The sequence below is a fragment of the Triturus cristatus genome, chromosome 2_2 (assembly GCF_964204655.1).
Source record: "Triturus cristatus chromosome 2_2, aTriCri1.1, whole genome shotgun sequence".
NCBI classification, from domain to species: domain Eukaryota; kingdom Metazoa; phylum Chordata; class Amphibia; order Caudata; family Salamandridae; genus Triturus; species Triturus cristatus.
The window spans coordinates 1,006,317,160-1,006,336,954 of NC_140582.1; the positions used below are offsets into that span (position 1 = coordinate 1,006,317,160).

The following is a 19,795-nucleotide window of genomic DNA, read 5'->3' on the forward strand; positions in this document are numbered from 1 at the left end:
CAGCTAATCCAACATCTGGCTGATGAGCATAAAGCTAAAGCTCATGACCTCATCCAGGAAGGGAAGCTTATGTTCGAGGCATATGAGCTGCAGATCACACACTGAGGATAAGATCGCCATCTGGTGTTGGGCTCGGATGATTGCAGGTTGTTGTTGTCTTCGGAGAAGTCTTTGGTCACGAGGTTGGTGACTCCTCCCCTGGACAACAGTGCGCATGGGCATCCACTCCATCGGCAGATTGTTTTTTTCCGCCATTGGGTTCGGATGAACTTTTTTCCGCTCCAGCAGAAAACTTCCAACAATCAATTTAACTCTTTAATCTTCATTTCATCGACGTCGACATCAACTCGGACCGGTTCCGGAAGCGGCTGATGGACAGGACACCCTTCAAAAAATGCCCCCAGTGTGGAGCGAAGTTCCCCCACAGTGACCACCACGAGGTTTGCAACCTCTGCCTGTCGCCGGAACACAACGAGTCCACCTGTCCAGCTTGTTCCGCTTTCCGTTCGAAGAAGACCCTCCGGGACCGAAGAGCTCGACGCCATATTATGGCCAAACCAGCTCCAGAACCGGAGGACATCTTTGCTCAAGATGTTCCCGAAGACGACACCGAAGATCTCGAGATCGTGTCCGAAGCCGACGATTCCGATGACCTCATCACTCCAGGGCAGCGTGTGAGTACCATCCCCCCTGCCCCTGCCCCATCCAAAAAAGCATTGGTCAAGACTCCGCCAGTTGGGCCCAGTCGCGACCGGAAATCCTCTTCAGAAGCCCCGCCCTCGGGCCCGGCTCCGAAGACAACTAAGCCTGTGGGTGGCTCGGGCTCGAGCAAACCTCACCTAATTGTGCCTTTAACACCCTCGGCACCCAAATACCCATTGTCGGCACCGAAACAGGCTCCAAGACCGAAATCTCCTTCGGCACAGAAACGTTCCTCGGCACCGAAGTCTCCACCGGCACCGAAACGTTCTTCAACATCGATGCCTGAAAGTCCATCGGCACCGAAACCTCAGTCGGCACCGAAACCTCAGTCGGCACCGAAACCTCAGTCGGCACCGAAACCTCAGTCGGCACCGAAAAATCAGTCGACACCGAAAAATCAGTCGACACCGAAAAATCAGTCGACACCGAAAAAATCATCGGAGCCGAAAACTGCGTCCCCGCCGAAACAAGCTCATAAAGACCCGAAGCGGACGTCACAGACACCACCTTCGGAGCCAGATGATCTTTTTCGACCAGATCCTACTCAGAAGCGGATCTATATCAATCCTAAAACGGGACATGTGACTGCCATCCCATATAAAAAGCGGAAGCTGGACACTACACCTCCCCCAGCTCCCATACGGAAAAAGGACTGTGCTACTTCACCACTTCGTCCTTCCTCTCCTGTTTTACCTCCTAACCCGTCCCCCCCTCCTCCTCCTGATTCTCCTTTACCTTTACCATCTCCCTATCATTCACCTCCTCCACAGGATGATAATGATGACTTAGGGGGAGGGGCGGACCCTGATTTATTTGATGATCCTGTTGACCCAAACGACCCTTTTACGTTCCCAGACCCAGCACCCATGGATGACTGGTCTTATCCTATACCTGACATGCCTGACCCCACTACCTACCCTTCCAAGCCCTCCCCTCCTGATGACCACCTAGGGTACGGCCAACTTATAAATAGGGCAGCAACATTCCACGGCGTTACTATGCACACAGACGCCATTGAAGAGGACTTCCTCCTTGATACCTTTGAGCAGTCACAAAAGACTGTTCACATACTGCCCATGATCAAAGGGGTCATAAAGCATGCTACTGAAGTCTTTAAGGACCCTGTTCGAGCTAGGGTTCTCAACCCACGCATCGAAAAAAAGTACCGACCAGCCCCGCAAGACCCTGCATACATTAAGGCCCAGCTCCCTTTAGACTCCCTAGTCGTATCAAATGCCAGGAAGCGCGCTAACTCACAGACAACTGGAGAAACGCCTCCCCCAGACAAGGAGTCTAAGCTTTTAGAAGCCTCGGGCAAACGGGTCGCCGCGCAGGCGGCTAACCATTGGCGTATTGCGAATACCCAGGCCCTGTTAGCCAGGTATGATAGAGCGCATTATGACCAACTTGAGGACCTTATGCAACATCTGCCTGAACCTTTTAAGTCACAGGCCTCTGACCTCATCCAAGAAGGCAAATTAATATCTAATGCCTCCATTAAATGCGCCTTAGATGCAGCAGACACTGCTTCTAGAGCGGTCAATACTGGCGTCTTACTCAGACGACATGCCTGGCTCCGTATTTCCGGTTTTAAACCGGAGGTTCAAACCGCAATTCTAGCTCAACCTTTCAACCAAGAGCAGCTATTTGGCCCTGCAGTGGATACTGCATTAGAAAAAATGAAAAAGGATAATGAAACTGCCAAGTCTATGGGAGCACTGCAGTCTCATCAAAACCGGGGTTCCTTTCGTCGCTCCTTTTATAGAGGAGGCTCCAAAAACACATCAACTGAGACCACGTCCACCTTTAAAAATTCTGGACAAACATCCCCTAACAGAGGTTACTTCCGGGGAGGTTATAGGGGAAACAATAACAAAGGTCGAGGACGGGGCAACAACAACAACACCCGCACCTCACCAGCCACCAAACAGTGACTTGCCACCACTCCCCCCAGACCATTCCACTCCGGTCGGGGGGCGACTCCAACAATTCCTGCCTGTCTGGACTTCCATCACCACAGACAGGTGGGTAAGACAAATTATCCAGTCTGGCTACTGCCTCGAACTCATACAATCCCCCCCAAACATACCGCCCAAACAACGTCCAATGTCCTCGCATCATCTCTCTCTCCTCAAACAAGAAGTTCAATCCCTGTTACAAAAACATGCGATAGAACCAGTCCCCCTTCAACATCAGGGAAAAGGGGTATATTCTCTATACTTCCTCATTCCCAAAAAGGACAAAACACTAAGGCCCATACTGGATCTCAGACTACTAAACCAGTATATACGTTCGGATCATTTTCACATGACCACTCTCCAACAAGTCCTCCCACTTTTACAACAGGGAGACTTCCTCGCCACATTGGACCTCAAGGACGCATACTTTCACATCCCTATGCATCCCGCTCACAGAAAATATCTACGATTTGTGGTAGATGGGCAACACTATCAATTTACAGTTCTCCCATTCGGAGTAACAACAGCACCCAGAGTGTTCACCAAGTGCCTAGCAGTCGTGGCAGCGCATCTCAGAAGACAACAGATCCATGTCTTCCCCTATCTGGACGATTGGCTCATAAAAGCCAATACATACCAAAAATGCGTTCTCCACACTCATCGCACGATTCAAACTCTCCACGATTTGGGATTCACTATCAACTACCCCAAATCCCACCTACAACCTTCCCACTTACATCAGTATCTAGGAGCAACCATAGATACATCCAAAGCCATTGCCTATCCCAGCACAGCCAGGATAGCCAACATACAAAATCTCATCTCTCAATTTCAAACTCATCCATCTCTTCCAGCAAGAGTGTTCATGCAGCTCCTAGGCATGATGGCGTCGTGCATCTCCATAGTCCCACACGCACGACTTCAAATGCGTCCCTTACAAGAATGCTTAGCACAACAGTGGAACCAAGCTCACGGACAACTTACCGATCTGGTGTTGGTGGACAGTCGCTCACTTCGATCACTGAAATGGTGGAACACCATCAACCTGTCCAAAGGGAGACCGTTCTTAGAGCCTCTTCCACAAGTTGTGCTAACTACAGACGCATCTCTCACGGGGTGGGGAGCCCACCTCCTTCACCATACCACTCAGGGCAGATGGACCAGTCAACAAAAACTGCTCCACATCAACCACCTGGAACTCTTAGCAGTGTTCCTAGCACTAAAATCCTTTCAAATTCACCTAAAGAACAAAACTGTCCTCATACGCACAGACAACATGACGACAATGTATTATATACAGAAACAGGGAGGGACACACTCTCTCCAACTGTCCCAACTGGCACAGCAAATCTGGAGATGGGCAATTCCCCAAAACATCTACCTGTTAGCAGAACATCTCCCAGGGATCCACAATCAAGTGGCCGACCTCCTAAGTCGCCACACACAACAGATCCACGAATGGGAACTACACCCCAAGGTTCTACTCCCCTTCTTCCAAAAGTGGGGACAACCAGACATAGACCTGTTCGCCACTCCCGAAAACACAAAATGCCCAACCTTCGCCGCCAGGTTTCCACACCCACAGTCGAAGGGCAATGCCCTATGGATGAACTGGTCAGGCAGATTTGCGTACGCCTTTCCGCCTCTCCCACTAGTTCCATTTGTGGTACGCAAACTGAAACAACAGTCACTAACACTAATACTAGTGGCTCCCACTTGGGCACGTCAACCGTGGTTCACCACACTTCTGGAACTATCTTTAGTTCCACATCAAAAGCTACGCCTCTCCCCGGATCTGTTAACCCAGAACCATGGAGAAATCAGACACCCAGATCCTCAAACACTGAACCTAGCGATCTGGCTCCTGAGGTCTTAGAGTTCGGTTACCTCAATCTCCCTCCAGACTGTATGAATATCATAAAAGAAGCCAGACGCCCTACTACTAGAGCGTGTTATGCCGCTAAATGGAAACGATTTGCCATCTACTGCGCTAATAATCACATACATCCATTGGATGCTTCCATCCAAAACATCATTTGCTATCTACTACACTTGCAAAGATGCAATCTAGCGTATTCCTCTATACGATTACACCTAGCAGCCTTGGCAGCCTACTTGCAAAATAGGCAACACCTGTCCCTTTTTAAGGTACCAGCCATCAAAGCGTTTATGGAAGGTCTCAAAAGGATTCTTCCCCCAAGATTGCCACCTGCCCCAGTGTGGAATCTCAATGTGGTTCTAACAAGACTCATGGGCCCCCCATTTGAACCTATGCACAAATGTGAATTGCAATTCCTAACATGGAAGGTAGCCTTCCTTATCGCAATCACTTCCCTGCGCAGAGTAAGTGAAATACAAGCCCTTACACTTGAAGAACCTTTCTTACAACTACACCGTAACAAAGTGGTTCTTAGGACAAACCCTAAATTTCTTCCAAAAGTGATTTCCCCTTTCCACCTTAACCAATCAGTAGAACTACCGGTCTTTTTCCCAAATCCAGACTCGGTAGCTGAAAGGGCCCTACATACCCTAGATGTTAAAAGAGCATTGCTTTATTACATCGACAGAACAAAACCTTTTCGAAAGACAAAACAACTCTTTGTTGCTTTCGCGCCACCACACAAAGGCAACCCGATCTCCAAATCAGGAATAGCCAGGTGGATAGTTAAATGCATCCAAATATGCTACCTCAAGGCTAAACGTACACTCACAGTTCCCCCTAGGGCGCACTCCACGCGTAAAATAGGGGCTTCTATGGCCTTCTTAGGCAATATTCCCTTAGAAGACATTTGCAAGGCAGCCACATGGTCTACCACGCTTACCTTCACTAAACACTATTGTGTTGACGTGCAGGCCAAACAACAGGCCTCCGTGGGCCAGGCTGTCCTAAAAACTTTATTTCAAACTGCTGCAACGGATACAGGCGACCACCGCTAAGGGGAGCACTGCTGTATAATCTATCCTCAGTGTGTGATCTGCAGCTCATATGCCTCGAACGGAATATGCTACTTACCAGTATGCATCTGTTCTTGGCATGTAGAGCTGCAGAGTCACACACGCCCGCCCGCCTCCCCGGGACCTGTATCTGTTCCAGCATCCGTCTTACTTAGACATTACACATGGACATCCTTTCTTTCTTTTCTATATACTCCCATCTTTTCCCATCATGGCGAAAAACAATCTGCCGATGGAGTGGATGCCCATGCGCACTGTTGTCCAGGGGAGGAGTCACCAACCTCGTGACCAAAGACTTCTCCGAAGACAACAACAACCTGCAATCATCCGAGCCCAACACCAGATGGCGATCTTATCCTCAGTGTGTGACTCTGCAGCTCTACATGCCAAGAACAGATGCATACTGGTAAGTAGCATATTCCTTCCAACACTTCAAGCAGGTGTGCTCTAGACGCAGCAGACATTGCTTCATGCGCTATTAACACCAGCATCCTACTTAGACGTCACGCATGGCTAAAGGTATCAGGACTTAAAAGGTAGGTTCAAGCTTCCATTTTAAATTTGCCATTGAACAAGGAACATATATTTGGCCCTACAGTTGACACTTCATCTGAAAAAATGAAGCAAGACACTGAGGTAGCCAAATTAATGGGAGCACTGCAGATGCCATCAAACCGTGGTTACTTTCGACGCTCCTTTTACAGGGGAGGTTCAAAGTCCATGCCTACTGACAGGTCCTCTACCTCATATAGAGGCAATAGTCAATCCCTCTCTACCAGACGTTTTTTTCGAGGTGGATTTCGGGGAAACAATGGCAGAGGGAGAGGTACCTCCCCAGCCACAAATAAACAGTTACTTTCCTCCTGCCCCCCAATCATTAAACACCTGTCGGGGGATGTCTCACTCAATTTCTCCCAGTCTGAAATACCATCACATCTCAAATTGGTTTTTACAAGTTATCCAATCTGGTTATTTACTGGAGCCTACCAACAACACTCCAAACATCCCACCACGAAAACACAAACTATCTCCAGAACATGTACACCTACTCAAACAAAGGGTCCAATCTCTTCTGGAAAAAGGAGCTATAAAACCCGTCCCATTACAATATCAAGGATGCATGGTATAAGCAAACTCCCCATTCTATCCTATGGGAACAGGTAGCCTTGCAATAGTGAAAAACGAAATTGGCAGTATTTCACTATCAGGACATGCCACACACACCTGGGCATGTCCTACCTTTCACATACACTGCACCCTGTCCACAGGGGTATCTTGGGCCGACCTTAAGGGGTGACTAACATGTAAGAAAAGGGAAGGTTAGGGCCTGGCAAGTGGGTACACTTGTCAGGTTGACATGGCAGTACCAGACTGCACATAGGCTTTGCAATGGCAGGCCTGAGTTACATTTACAGACTGCTTAGGTGGGTGGCACAAGCAGTGCTGCAGCCCACTAACAGCATTTGATTTCCAGGCCCTGGGCACACACAGTGCACTATACTAGGGACTCACTAGTAAATCAAATATGCCATCATGGAATCACCAATCCATAACAATAATTTACAAAGGGAGCACTTGCACTTTGGCACTAGGCAGCAGTGGGAAAATGCCCAAAGCATCTAGACCAGGGAAACAAAGTCCAACACAGAGCAAAAACACAGGAGGCAAAGGCAAAAAATACAGGGGACACCCACACCAATGATGCCAGGTCTAACATGTCCCATGATATTCAGGGGATTACTTCTGAAAAGCTGTGCCACCTTTGCCTGGTGCAGCTTCCCCAACATATTCCAAGTGTTTTTCAAGGCAGTGCAGTTGGATGCACATAAATATCAAACCTCATCAGTCCGCTGTCAGCTAAGCAATCAGCAACGGAATCAAAACACAAGTCAAAGTGTGTGCAAGGCCAGAGTAGAAGTCTGTTAAATATATTAGTTAAGAATGCATGAGACTCCATGCGAATCTCAGTCTGAGTAGTGCGGTTGATATCAGGCTCTCTCACAATCGTCATATTTTCTCGTGAAGCACACATCTATGAACAGATCAAAACCCTGCTGACTACTTCTTATGTGTGCCAATACAGTGTCATGGCACTACCTCTAAAGCGGCTGATGCCAATATTAACTTCATTGTGAAATGAAGTACCCCTGCTGCCATATCGGTAGGACAAATCATTGCTCCCACGATTACTGATAGAGATTTGTTAATACTCAAAGTCCTTATTACACACCAGTCGTGGCGAAAACATACTCGACCTCTTCATGATGATCTTGAATACCCGAAATTCAAAAATGTGCAAGAAGAACTTTGTTACTCCAGAAGGTTTCCTCTTACAAGGGTTGAGAATTGTCATACCCGAGAGTCTGAGACATCAAGTTACTGAACTGGCTCATAAGGGGCAATGTGGAGTTGTTGCTATGAAACAAGCTTTAGGGGACCGAGTGTGGATCCCCCGTCTTGATGACAAGATGAAAAAGAGTTAAAAGCATGACATTTGTGCAACTGTTTGTCTTCAAGAGAACCCTACATCCACTAAACATGTCTGATCTCCCAAAGCATGCATGGGAGAAGATTGTAATTGATTTCTTTGGACCCCTTGACAGCGGACATCATCTACTAGTAATTGTTGGCAAATATTCCCATTTTCCTCTCGTGGAAGATCTGTCATCAACTACTCATTTTTTTTTTAAATATCTTTTATTAATTTTCTTTTTTTTCCGTTGCACTTAAACATACTGGTGTACATGGGTTACATAGAGCAAAAGACATACAGTTATGAACTTGCGTATGTGGAATCAGACTTTTCCATCATGTAAACACTATAGTATGTACAATTATAACATTCGTACTTTCTTGTATGCATAGAATGTTGCAGTTTCCCTTCACATGTGCATATCGTCATCTCTATTAACATAACAGCGTTTGCTTGCCATTAGTGCATTTTCCTGCCAGCTGTTCAAAGTCTTCAAATTCACCCAAGTGCTTACCATTACTTTCCACATATATATCACAGGCCAGAGCATTGCAAATAATGGTGCCTAAGCAATATACATGTATATCTTTGGAGGTGAAATATATTATTATGTTAATATGTAAACAACAACTAAAAGAAAACGAAGAAAAAAAAAATCTAAGTAAAGTAAATGCCATTAATAAAAACATTGCGAAAAGTGACATCTGATTTATGTTGTAGCTAAGTAGAGGCATTGGTGGGCAGTGTGAGTCGCGCTTCATGTTTTGTTTATGGCTAAATGAATGTCAGGGTGACGTATAAGTGTGCTTACATGGAACGTGCCTCAGACACGCAAGTTCAAGTCTCATCTCGGCAGATACTCCATGTGTCAACAACACCTACGGCGTGGTATATTTACTGGGTGTCTTCTCCAGCATTGTCTCCTGCCTGCTGTGGAGGAGGTGAGTGCATTGCAGCATTAGGATGTGTTAGTGTTTTGAGGATATCATCCCAGGATAGCGCTATTGGATACTTGCGCAGCCCTGCCGTTTCTTCCCTGCGGAGGACGGTGCTTTCTGCCTGCGCCCATACCTCCAGGGATTTCAGCCAACTAGCCGGCGCAGGAGAAGCTTCATGTTTCCATCGTTTGGTAATCAGCCGTTTCGCAGTTATGAGGCCCAGGTCGCGGCATCTAGAGCTCACCCTATTATTTTTAGTGCAAGCGTAAATCCCCAGGATACAGACCTCCCACGTGTTGGGTATCTGAGCGCGGGTGCACCTCGCGAGTGTCTCTGCAACTGTGTGCCAGTATGTCTGGAGCGAGGGACAGGACCACAACATATGTAGGAAATCCGCTCCATTGAGCCGACAGCGCGGGCATCTAGAGGTATTTATATTGAAATATTTGTTTATTTTATTGAGTGAGAGGTACGCTCTATGCAATCTATACATTTGTAGAAGTTTAAACCTGAAGTTACGCGGTATGTATGTAGTGCTGGTTAATATGCATCCCCATTCTTCAGACCAGAGTCGGCCTCTATCCTCAGCCCAGTGCGCACGAAGATTCACTAATGGTTTTAGAACGTGTATGAGTAAAGCTTGTACCAACCAGTGGATCACAGGCGATCCCTCCCCCATGACATGCAAATACTGTACCAGCCAATGTGTTGGCGGTTCACTTGTCAACTCACCCCATGTTTGCATCAATGCCCGCATTATAGCAGTGTGTAGAAGAAATTGGCCAGCATGTATGCCACTATCTGCTACCAAGGTTTCAAAGGAAGAAAGTGTGCCCTCAACGTACAGGTCGCCCAGCGTTTTCACGCCTGCCTCACGCCAGGACGCCAGGACGCCAGGACGCCAGCTCTATTTCTGTCACAGCGTCTCTGCCTCTGGGTGTACCGGTGAGTGGCAATGTCGGGGCGTACGGGACTGTATCTCTGGTGAGTTGCAAGCTCCTCCGGTGACTTCTATGAGCTAGCTCAATATGTATTTGAGGTGGGCGGGGGAGCTTTGCAAGTGGATGAAACAGTCTATACAATTGGGGATGTGTCCTGGGAGGCGACACGGTTGCTGTGTCCGCTATGTTTTTGCCACTCATCCATTTAGTAACCCATTGTAACTGGGCTGCTAGGTAATAGAGATCCATGTTCGGAACTGCCAATCCACCTTGTTCTAGTGGCGCATGTAATTTCTGTAATGCTATTCTGGCCCTACCTTTATTCCAAATCAAGCCTCGGATCAGGCCATCCAGTTCTCGAAATAGTTGAACTGGAACATATACTGGAAGATTTGCAAAATAGTATAGCAATCTCGGTAATATTATCATTTTGACTAATGTGATGCGACTCATTACGTTTAATGGGAGGGTCTTCCAGAACTGTATCTGTGCCTTAATAGAAGAAATGGCTTGCACCAGGTTACCATCTAATATATCCATTGGGGACCTGTATATGTAAATGCCTAGGTATCTGAATGTGGTAGGGTACCAGGCGAGGGCAGTCCCATTGATAATTATGTCTACTTCTGCCACATTATTAGTAAAAGAATAGACACCCGATTTAGACCAGTTCACCCTGAGCCCCGACATTGTTTCATAGGTTCGAAATAATTCAGATATGGCTGGGGGAATATTATGCAGATCTTTCATGTATAAAAGCAGATCATCCGCATATAGGGAAACCGCGTGTAACCCATCTCCCAGGGGGATACCCCAGTCTGTGCCACTTTCCCGGAGTAGGACTGCTAATGGTTCCATGGCGAGAGAGAAGAGCAATGGGGATAGCGGGCATCCTTGATTGGTTCCTCGTCTCACACATATTGTATCAGAGATTAGCTTAACCGTGCGGACCCGCACCACAGGGGACTGTTATAGTAGCTGTACCATTTGCAAATACCCGTCTCCCAACTCATATTTGCTCAATACGGCTGCAAGGTAGGGCCATTCCAAAGAATCGAAAGCTTTTTCCAGATCCAGCACCACTGTCATCAACTACTCATGACCGAGTAACAGAGAGATTAGAAAGTATTTTGCAACTTGGGGTATTCCATTGATTTTGATATCTGACAATGGCCCGTCTTTCAATATTCAGGAATTTAAAGACTTTGGCACTCATTTAAATATCAAGCATCAGAAAAGCACTCCTCTCAGGCCACAGCGGAATGGTGTGGTCGAGAGATTTATGAGTACCCTCAAGATGACTGTTCAGTGCACTGCACTAGAAAAGATTGAACTCGTATCAGTTTGTCAGTCTACGCTTTGAGCATACATGTCAACTCCCCATTCTACCATGGGGAAGAGCCCTGCCACCTCAATGTTTGGGAGAGCCACGGGAACCAAAGTGCCACAATTGACCACGGAGAGATCTATTGACCTTGATAAACTTTGAACCACTGTTTCGTCTCACAAATGCAAAATGAAAACGAATGTGAGCATACGTCACTGTGCTTGAAGCACTGTGTTCAGCAGAGGAGACCAAGCCATCGCCAGGCAGAAATGGAAATGCAAGTCTGATGCTTCTTTTGATACTGACCCGTTGAGGGTTGTAACCAATAAAGGGCACAGGGTGACTCCTCACTGTCGTGGAAAGTCCATTTCAAGCACCTGTCTTAATCTTTGACAACTCCAGAAGTCAGGTGTGAGATTTGTCCACCTGAGAATCCAGAGAGCTCAATGACTGCATCGGTCTGTTACCAAAGCCAGTCATGGACATTTCTCTGGTAACTCCGCAGCCTCACATTACCAGATCTGGACGATTGATTTGAGCACCAAAACAACTTATTGAAGCTGTTATATAGTAGTATGTAATAGATCTATTATTGATACTTTTTATGTGAGCGGGAGATGTGGTGGCTTGTGAGTTAGAGATGACAGGACCCTCTTGGTTCCTGCCCAACCCCATAGATCAGTGGCGCAAATGCGTGGGTAGTAGAATTTATGATGTAGAATGTTCAGTTAATGTTGAGGAAGAAAGACATGTAATACCAAGCTCCATGTGTGGCGTGATCGTTTACAAGTACCCGTACTACATTTACCACAATGCACTAGACCATCTGGATTTGGGCGATTCCTTGGAGGTCCCGATGACCACCGATTCTTTGTATTCCAAGCATTGTTTTACCTGCAGTTTGCAGGGGACTAGTGCCACTAGTCCATGGGAGTCAGAGGGTGCTTTAGGCTTCCACAGGAGCCCCTCGGTCTGGGAGAATGAGAGATGGCCTAGAACGAGTCTCGATCAGGCAGCTCCATGAGCATTGCCACAGGTGCAGGGTATCCTGCTTTTGCTTTGTGCAAGTCATGTTGTCGTGGACAGGGGTCTCTTCTTCTGTCCTCTTTGATGCAGTTTGATTCAGAACTGAGATTCTGGTGTCAGAAGTGTCCATTAAATCCTAGATTTAGTGGAGTTAGGGGTGTGGGAGGATGTAGCCAATGGGCTGGTAGTTCCTACAGCTAGCCGCCCCTGAGATGGCCACACCTCATGGGTCATCTTTTCTACCCAGAACCTTCTATTTTGCCATTTCTAAAAATGGCAGAACTCTTCTTCCAGTGTACAGACCGGGCTGCCCTCCCTGGAGGTTTGGCTAGCCTTCTGGGGTGTACTCCTCCTTGACAATCTAATTACCCTCCTGCCCAGGTGTAAATGTGTCTGGGGCAGGTGAAGGGCTGTTTCCTCCTCTGGAAGTCAGCGATGATGCATATCAGAGGCGGTGCAGCATTTGAAGCTCACCGCCTTGATGTGTCACTTTGCTAGCTTGCCTGGGAGGGAGGACGTGTGACCTCCTTCCTGCCCAGGCCTTTGTTCCTGACTCCTGGGAGTGATCACACGGTCTGGCTGGAGGTCAGAATCCTGTCTTGATGGTAGCAAGCACGAGAAGAGCAGGCTTGGCACCCAGAGCACGGAGAAGCTAGGGAAACCGGTTGCAAGCATGAGAAGCGCAGGCTTGGCACCCAGAGCACAGAGAAGCTAGGGAAACCTGATGGGCAACCTTTAAAGTAGCCTCCTGGGTGCATACCACATCACCCTTGACATGAATGAGAAGGCACATTGTTTGATACCACATATGACATATTTAATCAGTACCATGATGGAGCTGCCACCTAAGGTTTGCCCCAGTGCCAGCCCATGTTATCCTATGGACCGTCTATCACTTAGTGTCCTTTAATGGTAAATTAATATTACGCTTGGCTGCACATGGTCATGTGACACGCGGGGTTTATGATTAGATTAGAGCCCCATGTGTTCATTGTTGGCTCCATTGGGAAACCACACAAAACGTATAATGTTGCCGCTGCCCTTGGCACCGAATAACGCAGGAGCAAACATATAAGATTCAAGTGAGAAATCTTTTCTATAGAATGGTTTACCAATCATTAGAGTCATGGCCTGACAGGCTATACCTGACATTGGGCGATTCTTTCAGAGGCTGGAAGGGCAGCCGGTTTTGCAGCGGTGCTGCAATATCAACCCCTGGTAGCAAAAGCAGAAAGCAAACATTATCCACTCATTTTCTTTTCCAGCATCCCGGGGTAAGCCAGTGCTTCACACTGGTGTACAGTCGTGATCCCTTGCTCTCAGTGGCCAACTACTTGTTTCTGATATCCTGGTTTTTGATTTTAACTCTGGTGTCTTGCTGATCTAGCATGTGCACAGAGGCCTAGACCTTTCCCTTGACATGACTTAGTTCCTGAACCTGTCCTGTGACTTGAGGGGGGGCAGCAAGCACACCCTCATTGATAGACAGTAGACTACTGTCCCTGTTGTGGGCTTAGCTTGTAGAGAGTTAGTGGCAGCATACCATGTTTTGTGAATCCATAGTTGTGACCAGACCTTTCTATATGTGCTGCTGGAATAGAAGCCTGATGACCCACTCATGTAAAGCATCATTTCTGTACACTTACCAAATCTTAGTGCTAACATCCCAAGTGTATGCTGTGCACACTTGTGTATGTGGCCTGTGTGGTATATGCCTGGTGTGTGAGTGAAGTAGAGTAAAGGAGACCTGTGGGATCCATTTAAGATAATCCTAACGTGGTCATTTGCACAAGATTGAACTGATTATCTTCCCAGAAGTGGAAGTGTATTGCTGACATTCCTGAAGCTGGAGGAAGAACTAGCTACTCAATTGAGGAGACAGGGTTCCTTTAGAGATGCAATTAAGCTTCAAGAGGCTGTGTAAGGAGCTGCTGATTAGTCCTCCTGACTTTCAATTTGGTATATGGTAGGGGCGAAGGATGGGTTTGCAGATCTTTTTGTGCAAGGTGAAGCTGACCCTTTAGGTGAGCTTAGCCTTTTGTCTTTCCCTGATTACACTTTCATTTATCCATGTGTAGAAACCTCACATCTCCTTGCGCCTCTGTTGTGTGTGCTCAAGGTTGGCAACAGACATGATGTGAAAAACATCACTTTTCACAAAGGCTGTGTCTGGAGAGCAGTATGGAAAGGGTACTTGAAATAAGCACCACCCCAAACGAGTTCTGGAGGTGTGGATATTAGAGACACATTTTCTGTCTTCTTTTTATGTAAAAAAGTGGGACCCTTCTACACAATGTGTTGTTCCAGTTCTCTATGACTAAGGATCGGAGTAATGCACAGAGTACTCAGAAGACTGCTATGACAGCCAGCTTCTCAGAGGAGATTATGTGATTTTGACCCCTTGTTGGAGGAGGCAGATACCTGTCCTGAAGCACCTGAAAGCCAACCTGCCTGTTGACAAAGTGAAGAAGCCTGCCAGCCCTGCAGGAGAAGTGCCTGTTGAGGAGGAGAGAGGTGCAGCCTTTCAATGGTGCTGGTGGGACTTCTAAAGAGGAGGACTGCAGAGAGTGTTTTGTATACTTGGTGTCTGCAGTCTCTCTGGAAGCAGTCTAGGCTGGAACTGCAACTCTTTCTGACCTCACCAAAGCCTCTTTTGGGTTCTGGTCTGAGTTTGGATCATCATGTCTGTAGCCATATTGCCCTGAAGAAAATCTATCTGTGCATAGCTGTATTGTCCGGAAGAAGCTCTTGTGCATGTGGCCATATTGCCCTGAAGAAAATCTATCTGTGCATAGCTGTATTGTCCGGAAGAAGCTCTCGTGCATGTGGCCATGTTGCCCAGAAGAATTCTGTCCTGTGCATGGCTGTATAATCCAGAAGGAGGGATGCCTGTGCATTACCGCAGTGCCAGTAGGATATCAGCTGGTGTATCGCCACACTGTAGGAAGGAAGTCAGCCTGTGCATGGCTGCACCAATCCCAGAGAACCTGCCTGAGCAGCAATCACCTGTCTGTGCCAAGCTCAAGCCTTTCATGGATATCTCCCCCCACCCCGCGCCTGCTAAACCACCATCAGTAACCAACAGAGACATGCCTGCTTACGCTACGTCAGCCTGATGCCAGCCATTGAGGAAACACCAGACAGCTATCAGTAAGTAAGCCACTTTCTAAAAGTGGGAAGCATTGGACGCACAGAGACAAAGCCGGGCAGCTGCGGCCAAGGAGTGTTTCACCATGGGTGATAAGAAATGATCAACTGAACTGTATGGAGAAAAAAACACTTAGCTGTCAGAGAGAGTACCCATTTCTTAAGAGGGATGATCTGTATTTGAACCATAATCATGCGCTTGCCCTAATTCTAGGGGAATTGCTTAGCTGGAGCACTGCCGCAATCCCACCATGGGAAGCCTGTGACTGATCACCATCACTACCACTGAGAGTGAAGTGGTGAAGAATTTGTATTTGGCCAAGATGGTCTCTGGGACATCAGAGGCAAAAGATCTCAACCCCCACAGTTGAGGCACCAGTAGCTCTTCCTTGACCACCCGAATTGGGACTGACATTGAAAGACTGGAGCAGCTCAGTTGTCTCCAGAAAAGAAGTTGGAAATATGTTGGCTCCCTTGTATTGGATCATCTGTACCTACTACAGGCAATCACTTATTACTATTACCAATTGCAATCAAGAATGAGGAAGGAATTTTTTTTATATTTCTGCCTTGTTGAATATTGGTGACTGTGCTATGTTAATCAATCAGTATTCGGCCACAAGGAATAATGTTCCCAACAAAGCCAAGTAGGCATCTGAGGTAATTTGAACTGTTTATGGTTTGCTATTAACTTCTTGATCGTTGAAGAAACCTCTATTTTTGCTGGTCTTCTTTTGAAGCTGGTACAAAGTGTTAACTTTTCACATTATTGCCTGTCCTAACTATGTCATAATGTGTTGAATTTCCTGGCTATAAAGGTACGATCCATATGTGAAAAGGTCTTCCTGAACTATGATGTTACTCTTTCGTAAGGGTTATTGTTATGCTTCAAGAAGCTATTGATTTTAAAGTGATGAACTAAAGGGTTCCAAATTAAATCAAATTGTGGCTATATTGTTTTCAATGTCACTGCAGTATCATGCTTTTGGCCAAGCCTAAGATCAGGTTTCTTCCTCCTCATAGAGATTATGACTGTCCTATACCAGTTGAAACACGAACTGTGAAGCCTTTTGGGCAAATCTATTCCTTGTCAGAGAAAAAGGAAGAGATACTGAAGGCTTATTTACAAGAGAATTTATAGAATGGGTTAATTGCTACATCTATGTCTGCTTGAGGAATCCAAAAAATGCATCCTCAGAAGCATTAGGAGCTTTGGCCCTGCCTTGATTATTGCAGTTTGAATTAGGTTACTATCAAGGATATATGTCCTTTCACTCTTTAAAATGATACACTGAAATAAGTCCATGACTGATGCATCACACCAGATATCGTCTCCATCTTTCATCATGTTCTTAATCCCCTCGTTTCTATTGTTGTCCCAGGTTTTTGCTTCTCTCATCTGAAACATCTATTGGATATATTTTTATATGGATATTAGCCTGCCTTTTATTTCCTTTCTGTTTCTTGGGGAGAAGTTTTAGTGCTTTCCAGTTTTATCATTCATTCTCTTTATCTTCAATCAAGACTCTTAAGATTGCCAGGAGTTTTTTTATTTTTTTATTTTGTTAATTGGATTTTCAAAAGACATAATATGAGTCGTAAAAAAGGATCCCAAAGGAAGGACAAAGAGAAAATAGAATAAATAAAGAAAATAGAAAATAGGGTATTTTTCCCCTGTGAATTTTTCATCCAATATTGGGACCCTCTTAAAGAGACACTTAAATATTCTGGACAGTATTTATTGTTCTGTGTAGGTTGGCTTGGCAGCAACAAGGGAAAGTCTTATCTCTTCATTTCTTTTAATTTGTGAATCCCTATTGATTCTTTGTTTGCAGTACTCTGTTTCAAGTGCATTCATACTGCACACACTCTTTAGAATCACGACAAATGATAAGTATGACTTTTGGGTTTTGCCACTTTCATATGGGACATATCTCATGGAAAGAACCACATGCACTACCACTGCAGAATGATCTGCACATGCTGTGTTTGCTTTGTCTGTCCTAAGTGGCCTAGGGTATGCCCAGACATGTGTCCCTTGCTCAATGTGCCACTGGATTCAAGCTAGCCTGGCTGATGAGGGATGATGCCCTGAAACCGATCCCAGGATACTTGTCTAGATAGAACCTGGCTTGGCAGTTTGGGCTGGAATGTTCCCATGAGGAACAGGGTCAAGACTGATTTGCATATAGCTGAGTCCAAACTGGGGTGGCATAGTGAGAAAATTGAACAATGGATTAAACCCAGGTCTCTTAATGATTTATTTACAGATAAACAAAGAACCTGACTTTGTTAATGAATATAAATATATTGCGCCCAGAGTTTACGTTTTTCTACTTGTACATCAGATCTTACATGCTGAAACAAAGTTAGACTTGCCACCTATTCTGTCTCTTTGCACCTCACAACAAATAAGAAACATTATCTACATTACATTGTGGTTATTTAAACTTTCCTTGGTAAACCTCACTTAGTCTGTTAAATATGTACACTTCAGAATGCCATATTTTTCATGATTGTTTTTCAAGACTCACTTCCAAGAGCATGATTGGAAAATAATTCTTCTTTATCTGTGGTTGTTGTAAGGAGGCAAATCATTTAAAATGTAGATCACTAGGTGCTCCCGCCATTGGCCAGTGTTGAATACATTGTCCTTATATTGCATAATCCTTTGAGGGTGCGCCTCCTTCACATGGACAACCTTAACATTGCCATGTATTGATTTTAGCAAAACCTTTCCATTATCATGGCTACCAACCTGGCTGCCATTAACTTGACCTGGCTCTAGTGTCAAAATTGCTGTGCCTGGAGTTAGAATAATTTAGCCAGGTTGAGGTAATAATTCCAAACAGAAAAGATTTGGTTGTCTCCTATGAAACTCCAAATCGCCATACTTGTTTGTAGCAATTGTCTACGGCTCCTGAAAGTATCCCTCTCAATCGAGATACCAACATTTAAAATAGTATTATCTATGCATTGTATGTAGCCGCCTGACATGTAAGTATTGTGAGCATCTCCTAGGCAGAAATGTGACATAACGATAATTTACTTAGAAACTGTCCATTCACAAGTTTGTATTTTGTACCGTTCTGTTCTCGGCATCCTGCGTTTCGATTCCTATGAACAGCATTTCATAATGTGATATTGTATCCTACTATTTTGTACCCCATTTTATACTGTATCTCACATCTTGACTCCTATGTATGTTTCTTTAGAGACTTATGCCTTACTGTACCCTACCCCTCATTCAACTCTCTCTTTGTACAGCACACCGATACCTCAGTAGTCATGTTTGTACTTTATAAAACACTATAAATAATACATCTTAAGAGTTTAAATTATACTATTATCGAACCTCTCAACATCTGTATGTTCTCTGAGCTCTATAATACCCTCCTCTTTAAAATGCTGCCTAATTTATGTTATGTCTTGAGCTACTCTTTTCTTTTTATTGTAGAATCTGCATGTTTTGAGAGCTCCTATTGGACTAGTGTCTCTGCTGGACTACTTGCTCATATAGGTCATTTATGTGTCCTCATAGCCAATTGTTTATTTGTGGGGTAGCACTTTGTCACTTACTGCCCCTTGGCTCTGATATTATGTAGGTAATTGAAGCAATAAAACACCCAGTGGCTGCTCTTACAGCAGAATGATTACTATTTGGGAATCTAGAGTTGTCTAAAAACTAAAATAAGTAGTAAAATTTCAGGTCATTTCTGGCAACCTGCTAGTATAGCCAGTATAGAGATATGTGTGCATGCTTACAATGAAATAGTGCATAGGCACTTTAATACGAAGAATCCATTTCCTAACCTGTTGCTAATAAAGTTAAAAGTTTGACTTTTTGTTAGCATGGATACTTCAAAGTGAATCTTTGGTTGTTGGTATGGCCTTTAATATACTAGTATTGTTGTAGAATTACATACGCTCAATCCCCTTCACATTGCATTGGTTCCTCATTATTTTGTATTACACATCAACAACATTTTTATGTAAATTTGAACTTATTTTAGGATTCCCCTTTGCATTCCATTGCATGTTTCACTTCACATGGTGACCGAGGGGTGCATCCATCAAATGTGTTAAAACGTCTAATCACAATCTTATCATGCAACATATATTTTATGAATATGTTTTTCCTGCACAAAGTCACACATTTGTCATGGACATTAAGTTATTGTAGACCTGACCTTTATGACACACTTACACCTTGTCTTCTATGTCTTCTCTGTCTACTATTGGGTATTTGAACGTTGCAATAAAATATAGGACTGTGGAACGTTATGTGCAGCTTGAATCTTATTAGCTTTTTATGTTATTAGAATTTA

General features: G+C 45.2%; 1 protein-coding gene across 2 annotated transcripts in view; it reads left to right on the plus strand.

Annotated features, from left to right (window-relative positions):
- The window catches only part of EVC (EvC ciliary complex subunit 1), a 719,388-nt gene that overhangs the window by 648,873 nt on the left and 50,720 nt on the right, over nt 1-19,795 (plus strand). The gene's annotated exons all lie outside the window — the stretch shown is intronic.